At 43.4% G+C, this 19,565-nt stretch overlaps 1 long non-coding RNA gene across 1 annotated transcript in view; it reads left to right on the top strand.

Annotated features, from left to right (window-relative positions):
• The first annotated feature begins 10,321 nt into the window (after positions 1 to 10,321).
• Positions 10,322 to 19,565, top strand: part of LOC133118335 (uncharacterized) — a 99,346-nt gene continuing 90,102 nt past the window's right edge. Inside the window, exon 1 of the long non-coding RNA XR_009706385.1 lies at positions 10,322 to 10,347. This is a non-coding gene — a long non-coding RNA (uncharacterized LOC133118335). The remainder of the gene's footprint in view (positions 10,348 to 19,565) is intronic.

The raw sequence follows: 19,565 nt of genomic DNA, 5'->3' as shown, positions 1-19,565 counted from the left end.
TAATAATAATAATAATAACAATAGCCTATAATACCCTTTTATTTATGATAATGAACTGTAAATTAACTTAAAAGCTAACTTCATTAGCACTCTATGTGGCTATACGACAGAATTTTCATAGAGCTCAAGATTAAAATTAGAAAACACTACCGTATATAGGCTAGCCTAGTATATACCCTCTATCTCAGGAAATGTGTTTTTCTGAATGGGTCGATATTGTAAAAACCTTTTACTACAAAGGTGCACAGTATGCTAAATTGTCCAGTGTTCATTGAACTGAAAGATTATGCTACATAAGAGTCCAATTGGGACCAATTGCTCTATAACAGTTAAGTTTTCGTTAATATATTTTACTGTGCAAATCTAGGGGCGATTCAGCGTGAAAAGTGCTTTGGACTAAAGTTTAAATTACACCAGCGTTGTGCTTGGTCGTAGTAGCCTACACAACATGTCCTCCTTGTTTGAAGTTTCCCTAACTTTAAAACGGAAAATAGAAAACCCCCTTTCGGGTATCGATTAGTTTAAGACAAACCCAACAGCTTATCTGAATCGGGAGGCAGATATTTATTTATAATTTGCTTAAATAGGCTATTGACCGTTGCCTATGTGTCAATATTAATACAGCCTCGACTGCATTAATAAAAAATACAGTCGAAAGAAGCCTTATGAAGTTTGTGACTGCGATTAAGGACCAAATAGGCTATGGCACGAAACACCGATTGACTTAACTGGTCATACAGCTACGAAATTAGACTTAGGCGAAGCTATGTCGACAATTAAACGAAATGTGTGGAGCCTGCCTGCTTGTACATTGAACATTCCGCCGAGGACTTCGCCCAAAGGCTACACGGACGACTTCACGAGGCAACCTGAATCACTGCGCAAATCCATATGTATTATATCCTCCTGAACATCCTGCTGACTGACAGGTGCAGCCTCAAGAGACAGGGGGCGAACGCAAGCCAGCCTATGTTGTCCAATAAATTAAACGGGAACAGCAAGCTGAAATCAGATTAGCCTGCGTTAGCAAAAGAGGACTAGGCTACAACTATTTTACCGTTGCAAGTGATTTCATAAAACTGTAGGCTACATGTAGAAAACTGTACAAAGATTATGTATGATTAAATATTAACGGACTCTTTATGCGTATTTTAAAATAAGCACATTTAAGAAGCGTTTTGGTTATAGCCCATTAGCCTAGGTATTGTGAAGATATAAATATGTGTTATGGAAAAGGTGACCTTCCGTTTAATCTAAACTAGGTGTAAACTTCCTATTTAGGTCAGAACTTAGAAACGGTATTGTTTTATTGCGCGTTGTGATTCATTTCACATTTTATATAACCAAAAACGGATTCTTAAAGATCTAAAATGCTTCATTCATATTAGTTCGCGCGTAATTGCCCTACATAAAAATGTCAAGCTGCCAAGTTACTTGATTTTATTTAATAATGTATTAACTTAAACTTATTTAAGATGTTTCGCGAAGAATAAGTGTGTTAATTTTCTGTTCCCTGTTGGCAAAAATGTTCTGCACAACTATGCTCTAAAAGCTATTGTCTTCCGTCGGTATATCGAATCTGGCATTCACTTTTACCAGGTCTGATTACTTTTTCATTCTCAGTTTGTCTCCACAGTAAAGAAAACAACACGCTTATTCCGAAGTACTGAACTTGGCATCAGCCCACCGGCCAGCAAATGTTTTGGAAAGAGACTGATCTGGAAGTATAGGAGCTGATCAGGACAGGGGTCAGCTCTGTGCCCTCGCAAAAGAGACTGGGACGTGTGGAATACCTGGCATCCGAAAGCAAGCCAAAATGCTTAACATGTTTCATGATATTTTTCCTTTTAATATGCAACGGCCAGATACATTTGGTGTGCTTTAAAAAAAGGTAAAGAGTTTTGGCTATACGCACGAATAGTTGAGACGCCATTGTGAAATAATTATGACCACATACAACATACAATGAGTTTGTTGTCGTTTAGAATTATAATTATTATTTATTGATTTTCTTTATCGTAAATCAATAGTAACTAATACGTCTCCCGCCTTCCTCGACACCACCATTATCACCTTCGCCGCAACTACCGTCAGTTCAGCGTGATAGTCCTGAGTCAGACTGCATTGTCAGCTTTCCGAAGTTTCCCACGTCTTCGCCCTTCGTATGCAGAACTGGTTCAACCACTGGAAATGCAATGCCACCTACAGTCCAGTGAGAGCTATTGCACCGCAAAGATGATCACCAAGCTGGATGCTGGGCTGGCTTGCTCTCAAAGTGAAATCCGCAAGGAGATTTGCCTCCAGTGGATAGCATAGCGGCCAACATTGCAGGTTTTATACACTAGATATCAATTAAAACTCATCCAGCCGTATTGAAGCTTTGAATAAATGCCCGACAATACAGAGAAACTCTACATAGTAAAATGTCCAGTGTTAATTCAACAGCTCAATTGGGACCACATGTACTCTGTAAGAGTTGCCTACATATGAACATTACTGTGTACAGTGCATCTAATCTTTATCTTTTCGGGTTATTAAATAACTGGCAGCCGCTTTTCAGAGAACGGACGGGGTGTAAAATACGCTTCATAGAGCCAGCATGTTAAAAGGCTTTCCTGTGTAAGTTATCTGCTCCAAACGAGAGGCCGGCCACCGGCTGTGGGCGTCATGCGGAGTTTGCTCAGTAATGTGAAAGCAGAGTATCACGCCAGAGCGGGTAAGTTATCACCTTTCACTTCGGCTTTAGAAATCTATAATGTCGCCTACTGTGCAGGCAGTTTCTAAAACATGATAAACGCGGACTAAACCGGCAGAACTCCAGAAATGTTTTCCAAGAGTCAGAATGCCTATTGAAGTGTACCGTGCACATCTCAAAACGTTTGTCTCATGTCTATGTACTAAATAGACGCGACACTAAAATATTTGGCTAAAATCTGCTTCAGGACTGGTGAAACCATCCCAATGGGCACGTACGCACACACACACACACGCACACACACACACACACACACACACACACTGTAACATTACCACTCTTGGAACAAAGAGCAGCACAGTGCACATGTACAACAAACCTTTCAATTGTTTCCCTTCAGAGCCAGACAGGTATGACCAGGTAAACAGGTGAGACCGTCTGATCTCGGAGCCCTGAGCAGCAGTGTAGCTACCGCTCTGCCCTCAAGTGTGTCAAACACCTGATACTTTTCACCCCTGCCCGCCCATCCCCCCCCCCCCCCCTTGATTTTCTCAGGTCCAATGTGCATGCTGGGAAATACTTCTATTTTCCATTGGTAACGAACAATTCATTTTCACATTTCACATTAAATTTGTTCTTATTTAAATGGAATCCAGCTGTTTCTCAACACAGTGGATTATTATGCCAATGCTTTCTCACCACTGTTGGTTTTGTTTCAGGAGTATTCGCACCTTTGACTCAGACTGTGCTCCCCCAGTGGGTCTGATCTAAGAGTACAGAGCAGCAGTATATCTCCCTCACATCAGGTTCCTGCGGTGCGGCCCTGTTCCAGAGAAAAATGCCACTGTTCCTTCTTTATTTCTTTATTTCCTAATTTACCAATCTATGTTATTTTTCTCAATGTATGCCATTTTTCCTTTTCTGTTGAGCTATGTAGTGCATATATGTGTTTATGTATTTGCTTGATGGAAACCCTTATACACAGGGCATAGCGTGCATATTGGCGAATGCGTTTGAACAGTTACTATTCTTTTCATTGATTCAGGTGAGTTGAGACATTGGAGTTCTGCACATTGACGTCACTGCATGCCACCAAATTCACAGGGCAGCCTGTAGCCTAGCAGCCAAGGTGCTTGATTGGGACCCGGAAGGTTGGTGGTTCAAGCCCCAGTGTAGCCAAGATGAGATCCACACAGTTTGAGCAAGGCCCTTTACCCGACATTGCTCCAGAGGGGATTGTCCCCTGCTTAGTCTAATCAACTGTAAGTCCCTTTTGGATAAAAGCGTCAGCTAAATAACAAATTATCATTATGTTCCCTTACACAAAACCATGACCAGTAGGCTAAGGTGCCAATCATACAAGCATTCTACCAAATGAGGAAATGCATGTCCGTGACTCATACCTAACACCTGTTCAAAGATGACAGTGCTGTAAATAAGCTGCAATAAGGAAGTTTGTTTCCTAATTATATCATGATAATTTATTTATGTATATCAAGAGTCCCAGTTTGGGAACGGTTGTGCTAGGCCAGGCTAACAGACCCGCTCCCCCTCCTCCAGTCTCTACCCCGGCTCTCCGCGAGGTGCGAAGGGAAGTGGCCGCAGTCATAACACCGGAACCGCGTAGCGTTTGCCGCGTCGTTGTTTTGGAAACGCGCGCAGCGAGAGGACGCCCACGCGCCTTGCTTCTCAGGCGTGGGGGGTCACTGACGTTTCCCAGCTGCGGTGGAAATCACAGCTATCAGAGGGCAGCCAGTGCTGGGGCCGGGAGGTGCTGCTTCCTGACCGCTTGCACCAGAAAACACACTTCCTGGACCTGCGACCGGGAGACACACAGAGCCAGGGCATCCCAGCATTCGCATGTCCATTCACCACGTCTTGATTACTCCTGAAGGTTTTCGTCCAGGATCCATTACGGTTATTTTTTATTATTCTAATTACCTGTGTAAATATCAGTACATGGCTGGATGCAGAAGCAATATATAGGACAGGTCCGCCGTGCAAAAGATGTCAGTCTCATTGAGGTATTCCTGGTTAAATAAAGGTTAAATACAAATAGTCAGATAAATTAACAGATAAATGACTGGTTAACCAGTCATTTGACCTCCTACTCGTTACAGCTACGAGCAACATCTGTAGCTGTAACTTGAATTTGGTTTGATACGGAAGCACTGGTGTATGCAACTCTTGAGAAAATTAGCAATAATGACTGGCGGGAAGAAAAAACAGCGTACACACCTGCCTTCAAGCAACGGTCTTGTACACCTCAGTGCCAACCGCAGCTGTGCTGGGCTTATCAAAAGTGGCACAACAGCTCCCTCTGGTGTAGGACATGTGTCATGTCTGAAAATATGAGCAGCGACGCTCTGACCGATTCAGCAACCACAACATGCACAGCCTCAGTGAACCCTTCATACTGAAAAGAGCAAATTCATTTACATTCTCGGTTCATGGGAAATATGTGTATAGGAAAAACAGAAGCTTTAACAGTCAATGTAATGTCAGGTAAAATGTTCTTACTTGGGTAAGAATCCAATTTCACAACAGTGTCTCAACAGAAACATTACCCTGTCTTATCCCGTGGATAAGACTCCATGCGTATACCTTTATGAATTCGGTTGTCCGAAAGGTGCTGTGTCGTAGCAGGGAAAAGGGGGAAAACGTTTTGTCTCGCGCAGCTGCTCATCGGTAGATTTCGCCGGCTTAAATGGACAATGGCCGGCCCTGCACACGCCTCTTACCCCCACCCCACAGTGTAGTCCTGGAAACCCCTCCAAAACCGAGAGGCTGCAGCAAGACCGCAACTCTGTCTGGGAGTGGAGGGGGGGGGGGGGATTACCCACAGTGCACTGGGCTCATGAGGAAGAGTGTGTGCGTCAGGGTCATGTTTCCCTCAACTAATCGGTCTTCATGCTGCAAGTCATGTGGACAGGTGCATGGCAGCAGAGATGATTCCAGAAAGGAGCCCCCCCCCCAGCACACATACACACACACACATACACACACACTACCCCCTGCCTGAGAGTGAGAGAGAGAGGGAGGGAGGGAGGGAGGGAGCGAGAGAGGGAGAGAGCTACATCCACACTCCACTTTTCATGGATCAGTTGCTGTGCACAGTAGCTGCTGGCTAAAGCAGCCCCCCCCCCCCCCCCCTCTCTCACACACACTCACACACACACACACACACACACACACACTCTTTCTCCCTCCAGATCTCTTACACACCAAATGTCAGCATCTGCCAGGCCGCAGACCTGGTTTATTGTGAAAGCTGTTTGAGGTATTTCTTGCTTTGTTAGCTTTCCTTTGCTGCTTGACTAAATCGCCCATTGAGCTCCGCATGGTCCGCGCCACCGGCGGAAAGGGAGGACAATTGTGCGGTGAGGGACTGACAATGTGCCACGGGTTCATTGCACTTTGCTGAGAGAAAGAAAAGGGATGGAGAGAGCGAGAGAGAGAGAGAGAGAGAGAGAGAGAGAGAGAGAGAGAGAGAGAGAGAGAGAGAGAGAGAGAGAGAAAGAGAGAGAGAGAGAGAGAGAGAGAGAGAGAGAGAGAATGCTTGGCAGCCCCTTTATATTGTGTACATGACTGGTCTTCATCCCTCACTGCAAGGTTGATATGGCATACACCATTTCACGTCAAGGCTTCAGACTGCCCTAGAGACCGGCGTTTCCTCAGTCGGTGGAGGCTGCAGCCGGCAGTGCAGCGGAGCTAAACAGCCTGACTGGTGGCTCGAGGGGATAAAAATAAAACAACACAACGTGGTACAGCGCTCCCGACGTTGCGAAGCAAATAACCAAACAAACAGACGACTGAATGAGCGAGCGGGCTTTGAGTAAACCTCGCAGGATATCGCAGTTATTGTGTACGGTCACATCGCAGACAGACCTTGACAAACCTTGAAGCACTCTGCTTGCCAAACGACAGATTTGATGCGGAGAATGTAAATCCTCGGGACAAAACAATTTTTTCCTGCATTTATAATAGTTTTAACAGCCAAAATTACACACAGTCTTAGATACTGCAAGGTGGAAACAATTGTGGCAACGGTCTTTTAAACTGAATTGAATGAATTTGTTCATTAAAAATGTTGATTCCCTCTTTCATTCTTGTATTTACCACATTTCTCTCCCAGATTTGTTTTGCTTGATCACGGATGTAGGCCGTCCTCCCTCAAGTCGGGGCTAGCACGCGCATCCCGGTCATCTTGCGTACTTAAATTATTGACTGAAATCTTATGCAAAATGGCTGCTAGCAAGTGGAACAGCATTGACTTGTTTTTTCATTTTTTATATTACCCTTTAAATATCTGTATTGGCCCATTAAGACCCCACTCAGTGTAATCATCACATTTCACGTAATTCACCGGGCCTGCTGACAGACTTCGTTTTCCACCTTTCCATCTGGTGGTAAAATGTGTCGGCAGGGAGATATTTTCATCTGTTTTTGTCGCCGAACTTGGCAATGTCTGTGAGAGCCGGTTATTACTATAATGTGAGTGGTTGCAATTTGCGAGACACATCAAGGAAACGTCATCTACTTTTCAAGCTGAAGACATACACCGGGTGAGTCTGAAAATTAAACGCTTTCAGGAGAAACATTTCGAGCAACTTGGACGGGGAAAGTTTTGTTAAACTTTTACATTTCTCCCTGATCCAAGCACAAATTCCGATGCAGCCCACTAGGCTTCCCGTGTGTCCCGCAGTCTGTATTCCATGTGACCTTGTCTCCCGCCATAGCCCAGTATACAAATCACACCAATCTACATCAATAACTTTGCCTTGAAAAAGCCTCTGTTTTCTGGTTTGAAAAAAGTAAAATAAAATAAGGAATGAGGAAATAAGAAAATCTAGTGCTCGGTGCGAGGCTGAGGGAAACACTATACAGTGTGCTGCTTTCCTACTTTGGTTTTGGTTCTGATTTTCTATCTGTGAATTATTTCCAAGACAAACTGGGATTTGACGGCCAAAACACACTGATACTAATCTGTTTTCCAAATCTTTAAATCACATGATTACAGAACGTTTTTATGTCATGTTTGGGTGGGTGATCCCACATCACCCCCTGCTCACTGACTCACTTGTTACACCTTATTTGCTCAAATTAAATGCAAAACCTTGGTGCTGGCTTACCGGGCTACTACGAGACCGCCCCTTCATACCTCCAGAAGATCACCAGACCATACGCACTCCCTTCTGCAAACCTGGCCGTCTGGCTCCTCCCCCCAGTCTGGGTCTGGACTTCACAGACAGGGTCACTGTCTGCTCCAGCCCCCTGGTGGTGGAATACGCTTCCTACAGCAGCCAGAACAGCAGACGATCGACCTGAAGGCCCGACCCCTTCAGACTACCCAGGCCAGGAGTGCACAGCAAGGGGCAATCTGTTTCAGGATTTTATGCTGGTCAAGCTGGTAGTCCTGCTTGGTCAAGCTGGTAATGTGAAGCTGGTTCCAGCCTGCCATTTGCCAGCGTAACATCTTCGCTGCTGTTTTGTTTCCTGAGGGGTTTGGTTATTTGCTCCTGTACGTATAGCTCAGGCTAATGTGTAATTTAGTTTAATATTAAATATGGTAGGTGCCGAGTAATCTTTTTCACTTCTTCCACTAGCTGCTGCTTTTGGGAGGAATACTATTGTGCCGACTACACAGTCCTAATCTTTACGAATTGTGTTTGCATTGTAAATTGCTCTGGATAAGAACATCTGCTAAATGCATTTATTGTAATGTAATATCTGCATAGTATTCATACTTTCATATTGGTGTTCACTTGGTGGGGGTCCGTTGGTGGAGGCCCAGTAATTGACTAGACTGTTTCATTTTAGGAGCAGACGAGGAGAAAGTATTTTCCAAACAAACAACCACAATTTTAAAACAACACCAGACATCGCAACTTATTGCGACAAAAGTCGTGTTTATAAACTTGTATTAAGATGTACCGGAAGTCAGGATTCAGAGGCATTCAATGGCCTCCTGGGATTGACGAAGTCTCGAGAGCTGGTGCTCTTCGTCTGCGGCGCTGGAAGACGAGGTTTGAACTGTTTTCTGGTTCCATGAAGGCTGTGGACGCGCGTCAGGTCTCGGCAGAAGTGTTTGCAATCGTCTCACAGCTCCCCTTCCACGTCCAGGTTTACGTCCAGGTTTTTAACACCTCGTTTTCTTTTGTATAATCACCCCCTTCCTTGTCTGCAACCTACACACAGTTTAGCTCTATCCCAATTCAGATGTGTTTACAAACTTATTTACTTGTCGAGCGAGGGATAGTCTCCCGGGACGGTACGCAAACAGCATAGCATCTACCTAAATGGCGTAGAATGTCTTTTAAGAACTTTTTAATTTATTTAATGAAGCTCATGTTGGCGCAAACCATCACAGAGTTACACTTTCATTCAGTGTCGTGAAATTGGACTGCAAAAAAGCCTGTTATCAAAATATAGCTCGCATAATTTTAATTCTGTATTTTTGTCAAGACACTGGCACGCTTTGCAGTAAAAATAGATATTCATGGGGATTCATAACTGACTGAAGTAGCCTATATTTAAGCGTTTTATTTTAGTATGAACGAATACATTTTATGAACAGCTTACGATTTTACAACGCTCACACAAATGTTTCCCCTGTGTGCCATCTTGTGGTTATTTGCAGTATGCTTACTGGGTGCCATCACGAACAGAGACTTTTTCAAATGTAATTTTACAGTTTTGTGGGCTAATTTCACTGTTTCGATTTGAAGTGTGGACGCATGCGTTTTCCGCGCATACCATGATCAGGGAATATTGTGTGCTTATATTTGGGGACACACAACACAAACAGCTACGGCTGTTGTCGTTGGTGAATTCAAGCACAGCATTCCAGAAATGTGAACCACAAATATGGCTTTGAATCGGCCCTTCCAATTCTTTTCATCGTTACAATCCTTTGTCAGGGAAAAACACCAGGCTGACTTGATTAATTCCATTAATGCTTCATGTCATATACATTGAAGCTGAGGTGTTTAATTATTCAGCGAGAGTCCCTACCATTCCCCTGTTCTCAGTCATACTCCATACTGGCCCTGTTATCTGTAGTGGCAGGGAAAGGACTCCCTCCTCCAGCTCGAACCGTGTTTGCTGGGGGCTGGAGTGGACGCACTTGACATGTGACAAAAAAAAAAAAAAGCGGGGTGCATAAAAAACGAGACGTGACACTGCTTATGCATACGCGAGTAAGGTGCTTAACCTTCCGCTGACCTTTCGTCTCCGTTAGCCGCCCCGGCTGTAGAAAGGGGGGGGGGGGGCAAAAAGTGAACCGATGAAGTTGTGCTTGGCGTGTAATGACACGTAAGCGTCTCTTCTCCCCCCTGTCGGGTCCCTTTGACTGTGCCCTGCTGTCGTCCTCTTGTGTCTCGCCCTGCTGCACCTCACCGAATCAGTATCTGTAGAGCACAATCTCAAAACCAAGTTCTCAAGTTAGAATTGATCAACACTACCCTGTGAACCTGTACCTGATAGGCCTTGAAATATTTGATCGTGATTTGGTGAAATTATGTTTATATGGGTGTACTGTGGACTCAAGTTAAGTGTAGTATTGTACTCTGTTCCTCTTTCCCCCTGCCTGCTCAATATGTTATTCTGTTTCACAGTTTGGTCTTCAGAACATCCCTGGAACATTATGAAAGGTGGGTGGATTAAAAGTTTGCTGCGAATAATGGATGTCCTATGAATAAAGTCACGATGTGCACTGCAGGAAAAGCCTTTGAACATTCTTCCATTTGTGTTTGTCTAGTTGTGGATGGCCATTCAATATTCATTTTGCCAGGAATGTTAAGCAGTATTATATGAATTTTCAGAATGTTCTTGTTATGCATTTGGCATGTGTCCTCCATAATGTTTTGATAACCGTGACGGTTGGTGCCGGTAAGTTTGTACGCAATAGTCTGGAATGTTGTTGTGTGACTTCGGCAGAACTCGTTTTGGACAATAAGTGCGTTCTAACGCGGTTTGTGGAACACGTCCATCGTAGCGTCGTGGAACGTTTCCTCGTTATTCTTTGAAAAAACGAACTGTGTTGGCTCAGGGGCTGGGTCGCTGGTCTGTCTGTTTTGTGAGCTGGGGGTAGACTCCTCCACCTGTGGTGTGCTCGTAGGTGACCCTCTCTGCGGGGGTTTGATCACGGCCCGGCGGGCGAAGCTTCGGCTGCCCTGGGGGGATTGATCCGACTCGCTCGCAGACGGGTGCAGTCAGTCAGAATATCCGGTGTGAGTGTAACGCGACGGCAAGCCTGCGCCATCGCTGAAATGTGCCGCTGACATTTAATGAAAGTGACCTGTGCTGCCTTTTAGCCTTGCCTCGCCAAGGCTGTGTGTGTGTCTCTGTGTCTGTGTGTGTCGCCTGTTGTGTTTGTATGGATATTACGGCCATTTTGTTTTCTCAAGGCTTCAAAAGACTGAAAGCGGTTCAGAAAGCTCTGATTAGGCTGTGGCGCAGGTGTCCCTCCTCTGGTACAGAGTGCATTCCCAAGTCGGCTGTAGTGGCCTTTTCTTTCTTTTTCATTTTTTTTTCTTCTCTTTCTATCGCTCTCTTTCCATTCCTCTCTCTCAGGAAATGATTGATAGGAGGAAGGGGCAAGATCCCAAGAGCATTCAAAAGTGCACAGAATGTCCACAAGCTCACTGAGTCAACACTGGTTTCAGTGAATGGTCATTGGTGCATGGTGTTTCAGTGAACGCTCTGTGAGTATGGTGTTTCAGTGTATGGTCATTGGTGCATGGTGCTACAGTGAATAGTCTTTAGTGCATGGTGTTTCAGTGAACGCTCTGTGAGTATGGTGTGTCAGTGAGTGGTCATTGGTGCATGGTGTTTCAGTGAGTGGTGTTTGGTGCATGGTGCTTCAGTGAGTGTTCTTTGGTGTATGTATGGCACATGTAGTGCCTGTAGTTTTGTGCTGCTATGGATGGCAGGAGTCCATGCCGGCTGGCAGCTCATGGAGGGACCCAGCTGGTTTGAGGCAGGAATTAAAAATGCATTTGAATGGGGGGGAACGGAGCCTCAGCTAGAGCCCCAGTGGGTATGGATTGGCAGTTGAGTGACTCACCATGTGAAAAATGTCAAATATGTAGGTTGTATTCTATTTAATTAATATTTTTTTTTGTGAGAGTGGAGGAGCTTTTTAGTATGAATTTTGTGGTACGGTTTAAAATTAACGGGGGGGAAATGTGGATTGTTGCTGGAGGCAGAGAGACAGGGCTGAGTCACTGCTGGTGTAATTACTGGAAGGGGGCTGAAGAGTCGCTGGGGAATCTGCTGAAGTGGAGCCAAGTCTGAGAGGCCAAATGGCTGCGTGGAATTGCCATACCAACTGATGCCTGTCAGCTGCTGGAAGCAAATGGCTCCAGTGGATTAATAGAAACGGGGTTTTTTGTTGAAGGCGCATCACGCAGGGAAAACATTTTAATACATCGAAGAGGTTTGTTTATCAGATTAGGATGAAGGACAACGGCACTTGTGTGTCCTATATACATGTCTGTGGAATCCGTTGATTGGAACATAACTTGTAAAGGCTGGGAGTGATTTGAAAACGACATGACGATATACAGTCTCCCGAAAAATAATTAGCGTACGATTTAAATCCCATAAATGTGCACGTTGTGTTCTTTTACTTGACTACACTTAGAAATTGAACTTCAGTCAGGGGCGGTGGTGCGTGCGTCTATTCCCGCCCTGCTTTTATGTACGGAGGAGAGGGTCAAAAACTGTTTTTCGGAAATTCTTGGTCTTAAGTGGAAATGTAAAAATTTATACAGTGCCGCCGCACCGCTGGATGTCTTCCGAGACTCCGATTAATGCCTTCCCCGTATCTATAAGTGTGTTTCACTGTCCATTTACAGCGCTTTCCCGGGACCGCGCTCTTCCCCGGGAGTTTACACACTGAAAGGCTCGCGCTCCAGCGGATCCCATTAGATTCCCTCACCGGGAGCCGGGAATCTCTGGGTATCACTGGTGAAAAATTAACAAGGGAGCCGGTGTTCCATTACACTTGGCGCGGTATTATTCCTTGATCTTGCGCAAATGGAAATGCGGTTCAGTGTTCCAACATCATTTGACTTTCATACGATGAAACATTTATGCGCGCGCTTGTTCGGCGCCGTCCCCGTGGTGCTGCGCGCTTTAACTGGAGCGTGAGGAGCGCGCGGGGCGCGACGAAGAAGCCCAGACGGAACTCTTTAACTTTTCATTATGGACTGCACTGTAAATAGCGCTTAAATAATAGGGCCACTATTTCCGCTGTGCGACTTATAGGTTACATAGCAATGCGAAGGAAGAAGTCGTTTTTGTGTAGTGTAGCACCATGCTTGTGTTTAAATATTCTTTGAGATTGTACCCTATTAGAGATTCGCTGCTAGTTTACACTGTCCAGAGGCTAATCAGTACTGTGTTTTCATCGTGGGGTTGGACTAGCCTGTATTACATTTTCATAAAATAGGCTCTACTCAATCCTGTTAAATGCTAACATTCGTGTAGGCTTTAGTGCAACTGTACGTAGCTGTACAGATTGGCGTGTTTATCTATCCATATATAGTTATTTGAATGTATGTTCTGTAATTTGCTTACAGTGCTTGGGGTTTTTAAATACTCAGTGACCACTTTATTTGGTAGACCTGTACAACAGCTTGTTAATGCAAATATCTAATCAGCCAATCATGTGGCAGCAACTCAATGCATAAAAGCATGGAGACATGGTGAAGAGGTTAAGTTGTTGTTCACACCAAACATGGAGAAGAAATGTGATCTAAGTGACTTTCTTCACGGAATGGATTTTGGTGCCAGACAGGGTGGTTTGAGTATCTCAGGAATTGCTGATCTCCTGGGATTTTCATGCACAGCAGAAAACATCCAGTGAGCAGCAGTTCTGTGGGTGAAAACACCTTGTTTATGAGAGAGGTCAGAGGACAATGGCCAGACTGGTTCAAGCTGACAGGAAGGCACTAGTAAATCAAATAACCAGTGGTATGAAGAAGAGCATCTCACAGCATGTCGAACCTTGAAGTAAAAAATACAAAAAAGTACAAAAGATAAGTCTAATAAATGCCTAAGGTGGTCCCTGAGTACTGAGTACGTATTTGTATTATGGATTACTTTTAATTGCACAGTCCCTTCCACTAGATGGCAGTAAACGCACACGGAAGCTGAAATTGACTTCTTTTTTTTTTTCTTTTTTTTTTTCACTTGAACTGTGTAAACGGCGCTGTTCCAGCCCGCGGTGCTCTCAATCGATGCTGTCAGGGGTTGTGTGTAAGCACGAGCTCAACTCGGTGGGTAATCCATTCTACTGCTCTTAACGGAGGTTAAATTGAGAAGGGCGGCCAGGCTTGTGTCGAGACTTCAAACTCCTTGTTAACCATACACATCTGTGCATTTCCGTCTGTGTACAGTTCCGAGGAACTGTTCACACTCCCACTCGAAATATCCTAATTACGTAGGCTATTGTAATGTTTCATAGTATGGCGCGGTTCGGTCTTTAGTTTGTTTTCCTTTTTGGCAGAGTTCTTGTTTATATTCCGTGTGTGTTTAGTGTCTCTGCGCCTACTCTAATCTACTGATGCAGATAGTGTGTACGGCATTGCCCGTCGTGTTCGCACGGAAAGGTTGGAGAATGACAGAAGAGCAGGGAAGAGTGAATTATTTCCTGATCTTTCGAGGTCTGGCGAGGGACATAAAAGCAAAAGCGCTTAAAACACGCCATGAGAATAAATTGAGGAGGATTAAAGTAATTAATAATTATTTTTTAAAGTATAGAAGGCCTACGTGACTTCTTCATTTACCTTTTTTAAAATTAATACTATTATTATTGTTCGTTTTTCAGCCTGTTATAATAATAATAATAATAATAATAATAATAATATTATTATTATTATTATTATTATTATTATTATTGTTATTATTATTGTTTAATTTTATCAATAATATTTCCAATTGTAACATATTTGTATATAAATAGGCTAGGTTACCTACCCTATTAGTGTATTTTATAATCTGGTGTGCTATTATAATATTTATTTATTTTAATTTAGCCAGTCGAAATCACAGCTGAAGGGCCGTCGCAGTGTATACTAAACGGCACATTGGTGTGCATCCCTGCAAAATTAAAGTTTTGACATCCAGCAAAGAATGCATGTTTTGGGATAGACTTATGGGACACGGGATATGCAAAGCCTAGTCCTTTTAATATTAAACATAGGCCTGCAATACATTCTGGACTCTTGCAATCTGTCAAGTGGCCGCGCGGTAATTACAGTAAGTTGTCGCGAGCGGACGTCTCGTGGAGAAATAAGTTTACAGAAGCGCCAGTCGTGCCGTAGCCCATGTGTCAAGTCCTCGAGATAGAAGGCGGAGGGGAAAAAGTAGTTATTGCCTTAAACTGGCGGACAATCTGTCGCTGGTAATTCGGTCTCGGCTGAGCGGGTTTTGGGGGTGTGTGGCCGGGTCCACCCTCGCGCTCTGATGAATGCTTGCAAAAGGGGACTCATTTCGGCTGGAACTCTCCTCCGGCCAGACAATGGGGGCAGAACGTTCACTGACTGAGCGCGAAACAATCGCCAATTCATATGGGAGATGTGTCACCAAAACGCGAAAGAAAAGCTAACGTGACATCTGTTTAAATGGTTTCTTGCTAATAAACTCTTCTCGAATGGCGTCTTTGTTAGGACGTCAAAGATTATTTACAGAATGAGTCAATTTCTAAATGGTTTCCTGATTGTTGGGCAGAGTCGCTGTAGGTGGTGGTGTGCACTACGGGCGGCTCGGGGGGCGAGCTCTCTCGCGCAGCGGGGCTCCGGCAGCAGCGGCGCTAATTGAGGAGGCCGAGCCGAAGCGGGCAGCGGTCGGGAGCTCGGTGAAATCAGGGCCAGGACAGGTTTCAAACAGACGAGCTCCACATTTTGTTTTGGGATATGAGATATGAGATGGGACTTCATACTCCTGCCCCCCCCCCCCTTCCCCGCCCGCCACCCCCTTTCGTTGTTACACCCATCCAAAGCCCCCTCCTTTTTTCTCCCTTTTCTTTAACACACTGTCTCTATCCCGTCTTTATATTTCACATTGACACACTGGTTTGCTGGTGTTTTCCCAACAGAACAGCGACGCACCAGCGCGCTTTGCGTTAGTTTGATATTTTATTCCTCAAACGGTTTAAAAGTTGTTTGTCCAAGTTGCATACAAACAACCACGCAAATGCACGCTCTGATTGTTCCCCGTGTTAATCAGACCTCTGTCTCAGCATTTGTTTGTAAAACAGACCGACTTTTTAAAAATACATTTTATAAATGTCGACACACATTCATAAGTGTTTGAAATCATCATTAGCTTGGGGCCTTGCCAATCATGGACACCCCAGTTATTTGAAACCAGCCAATTTATACTTGTGCAAATATCGTTCTATTGATTTTTTTAGTTATTATTTATTTTATGAAGCTGTTCTTTTTAAATACAATTGCAATTCGACGAGGCAAGGATTTCCCAAATTTTAAGTTTAGAACGCACGGTCCAATATAGTCCAAAACGAGGCCCATAGAATTATGGCGACACTAAACTGGCTTGGGGTAAAATATGCGCCGGAAATAATTACCGAGAAATATCAGTGTGCAGAGTGTATAACATATTATCCAAGTTAATTATTTGTACACATTGGGAATTATATTTCTTCGTTTTAAATATTGTGCACAATAGTCGCTTTTGTGCAAGTAGTGAACGAGTTACCCACGTGTATAGCCTACTACTTTGACAAAAACTTAAATATGAATTACCTGTAGACGTATTACAAAAGACCTGTAGAAAGCATGGCAGACCGTATTATGTCGGAAAGAGGGATACCAGTTTGTACCGTGTTCTTGAAATATCTGTGGAGGTCAGCTGAGAACGAAAGTTTTACATTATTATTTATCCAGGTGTTTTCTTTACTGAAATGATGGAAGTACAGGCACGGATGCCCGTGTAATCTAGGCTATATTAAGTTATGTGGGATTTATATTTTGTTGGAATATGTGTGTGTGTGTGTGTGTGTGTGTGTACAGGTGGGTTGAATGCCGGTATATCTTCTGGATAGCATCGCCTCACGTCGTTCTTGTGTTTTCATTATATAAGGTAATTAGCTAGACTCGTAAATACGCCCTACATATATTTGTACGTCTTTCAGCAAGGACCGTTTCAACAGTTCTTCCCCCCACAACATGGTCATTTGGCATCCATCGCAGTTCATTAAACTTTGTAATCGTGCTAAATTAGACGTAAATACGATATGTCATATCTTACCAATATCTTAGTACTGTAGTGTCTTAGTTTGGACCTTGTCCAAAGTTTCCTCGGAAGAATGCCCCGAGCGAAGATGGGAAGCCTCTGGTGTAGCCTGAATCGGTATATGAACGCACAACAATCTGCACAACTAAAGATGGTCAATAAATATATTTCGCCTTCCGTTAATTCCCAGAAAATAACATGAAAGCGCCTGTTTCGCCATTGTGTTAAACATGCTGTGAACTCACCAAACTTAAACATTCAGTTTCCTTTTTCCATAGTCTGGCTTTTTTTTCTTTCTTTTTTTACAGCAGTTTCAAACAAAAGACCTTCACTTACCTACAAGGTCAACACATTACTAAGCACAGGCATTTTTGGTATTTAAACATCTAAGGGGCTAATTTAACATGCGTGCATGGTCTGGTGCACATGTAGCCTATTGTTTACCAATAACCTACACGTGATTTTGCTATGGGTTTTAACTGTGAAATGACACCCGACTGGCTATGGAAAACGCAGGTGCTCGTAGGGTTTAAGCCGCTGCCTCTCCGTGTCTGCCAAGTGTGCATGGGGCGCAAGATCAGAGTCGTGGCCACCCTTCTTTACCCCAATTCTTCATCTAGGAGAAGAGGTGCCTTTCAGGTATACGGGATCCATTTCCCTGCGCTCACGTCTTGCTTATTTAAAGGGGTTTGTGGAATAGTATTAATCGGCATTAAAGCATTTTACCCCTGTGCTGACCGGTTCTAAATCGGTAAGCATCCGAGCAAGGCTATGATCCCATCTGCCTTGGTTCCAAATTAAAGTTCAAACGGCCGGCTTATACACTGCTGATCCTGTATCATAGCCTCTCCTGACCCCTCAATTACTATTTAATAGAATTACAGTTTTAAATCCCAGTAGTCTTAAAGAATGTTTTATCACAGACCAGGCACGGTGAAGGATACAACAGACTAGCGCTTTGACGCATGGACGACATAGCGCATAACTCTATGTTCTTTTTTTCTGGTTTTGTTGAACATGATCTGTTGAATGTCATCGCATGTTGGAAAGTCCCCCCTCTTCCACGTGACAAAAGAAACAAACAGACTTTAGCGCACTCACGCGCCCAAAAACCGATGGCCTCCACACTGCCAGAAATGAAATGCGAAAAACAAAAAATAACAAAAGGGGAAAATATTCTGCTGCACTTTTCCCTTTTTGTGTTAACCTTCTTTTTAAGTCCAGTTTATTATAATATTTTGTTTACTTGAATTATAATTCAATACACCAATGTTTATGTTTAACATGTTGTAATGGCGTTATAAATCTGATAGTTTGTGTGAAATTAATAGCTTATAGATGTCCGAAGTTTGCTACATATAACCAGCGCAACACTCGACAAGCCTGATCTCATCATTATTGCTTGGTGTCCTTGTTTTCTGTTTACAGTCACCAATCACCAATTGTTATAATTCCAAACAAAACTTTGTGCGAACCGTATTATTTATTATTTTTAACATTAAACATTGCGCGGTGGCCCTTTCACTGAGAGTTTGTTTTCTTTCATAAAACTTTAGAATAAGTAGGCTAATGAAATAATACTATTCGTTGTTGGAAGCTCGGTTCTGTTGCATGCATTTATATGAAACCCCTCAATATGTTTAAGTGCGACATCTTACCTTTTATGTGGCTGTTATTTGCAACAACAAAAAAACCAAAAAAAACAAGCGCTAAGCGAAAAGGCCGCTGTCCTGCCAAGAGCAGGCTCTGGTGTGAGCCTGAGTCGCTGCTGCTGCTGCTGCTGCTGCACGCGCTGAATCCAGGTCAGAGGGAACTGGCGCTCTTTGAGAGCTGCATGAATACACACGAATAGAAAAGTTGTGTTCAGTTAACCGATGAAATCAGAGAAAAAACAGGGCAAGCCTTTCTCGCTACAGGCCGCAGCCAAATAGCTCTCGTCTGCCTCTGCGCGCACAAGGTTATGGGAATAGGACAAATAATCCTTTCTGCTGTTTTTTTTTGACACACGTACTATAGACGACACACATACGGGCAGAAAGGGAAAAAGGTCCGTCCATTGTTGCTCCACTTGTCTCACATTCCCGTTTACTTTCTGTCCTGATTCATATGAGTATCACACTACTCATGTGGCTTCCATTCTCCATGCTCTTTTGTTTTGTAATATTTCCCTGGATGGACCGCGAACACTTATTACAAATATAGCAGACGCATGTCAAGAAAACAAGAGTATATTATTATTATTATTATTATTATTATTATTATTATTATTATTAATATTATTATCGCGCATCACTACTACTACTACATAATACTGCTAGCCTATTTCTACGACTAATTCTAATAGTACGTCATACTAATAGAGTAATATTATACTAAAGTATAATAGTGAGGAAAGTAGTAGTGGAAGTAGCAATACAATACAATACAATACAATACAATACAGAAACAAGCGGGAGTTGAACGTCCACGAATATGGGTGTTACATAATATGGTAACTTCTATTTAACGGTTCCTGGCTGGGAGCACTAACTCCTTTAGGCTATAGAGTTTCATGTTTACTTTTTTATATGTGTCCCTATACAAGTTTCCGAACGCGTATCCGTCT

Source organism: Conger conger, chromosome 18 (assembly GCF_963514075.1).
Source record: "Conger conger chromosome 18, fConCon1.1, whole genome shotgun sequence".
In the NCBI taxonomy this organism is placed as follows: Eukaryota; Metazoa; Chordata; class Actinopteri; order Anguilliformes; family Congridae; genus Conger; species Conger conger.
The sequence above is the reverse complement of the archived record's forward strand: the minus strand, read 5'-3'. Positions and strand labels throughout refer to the sequence as shown.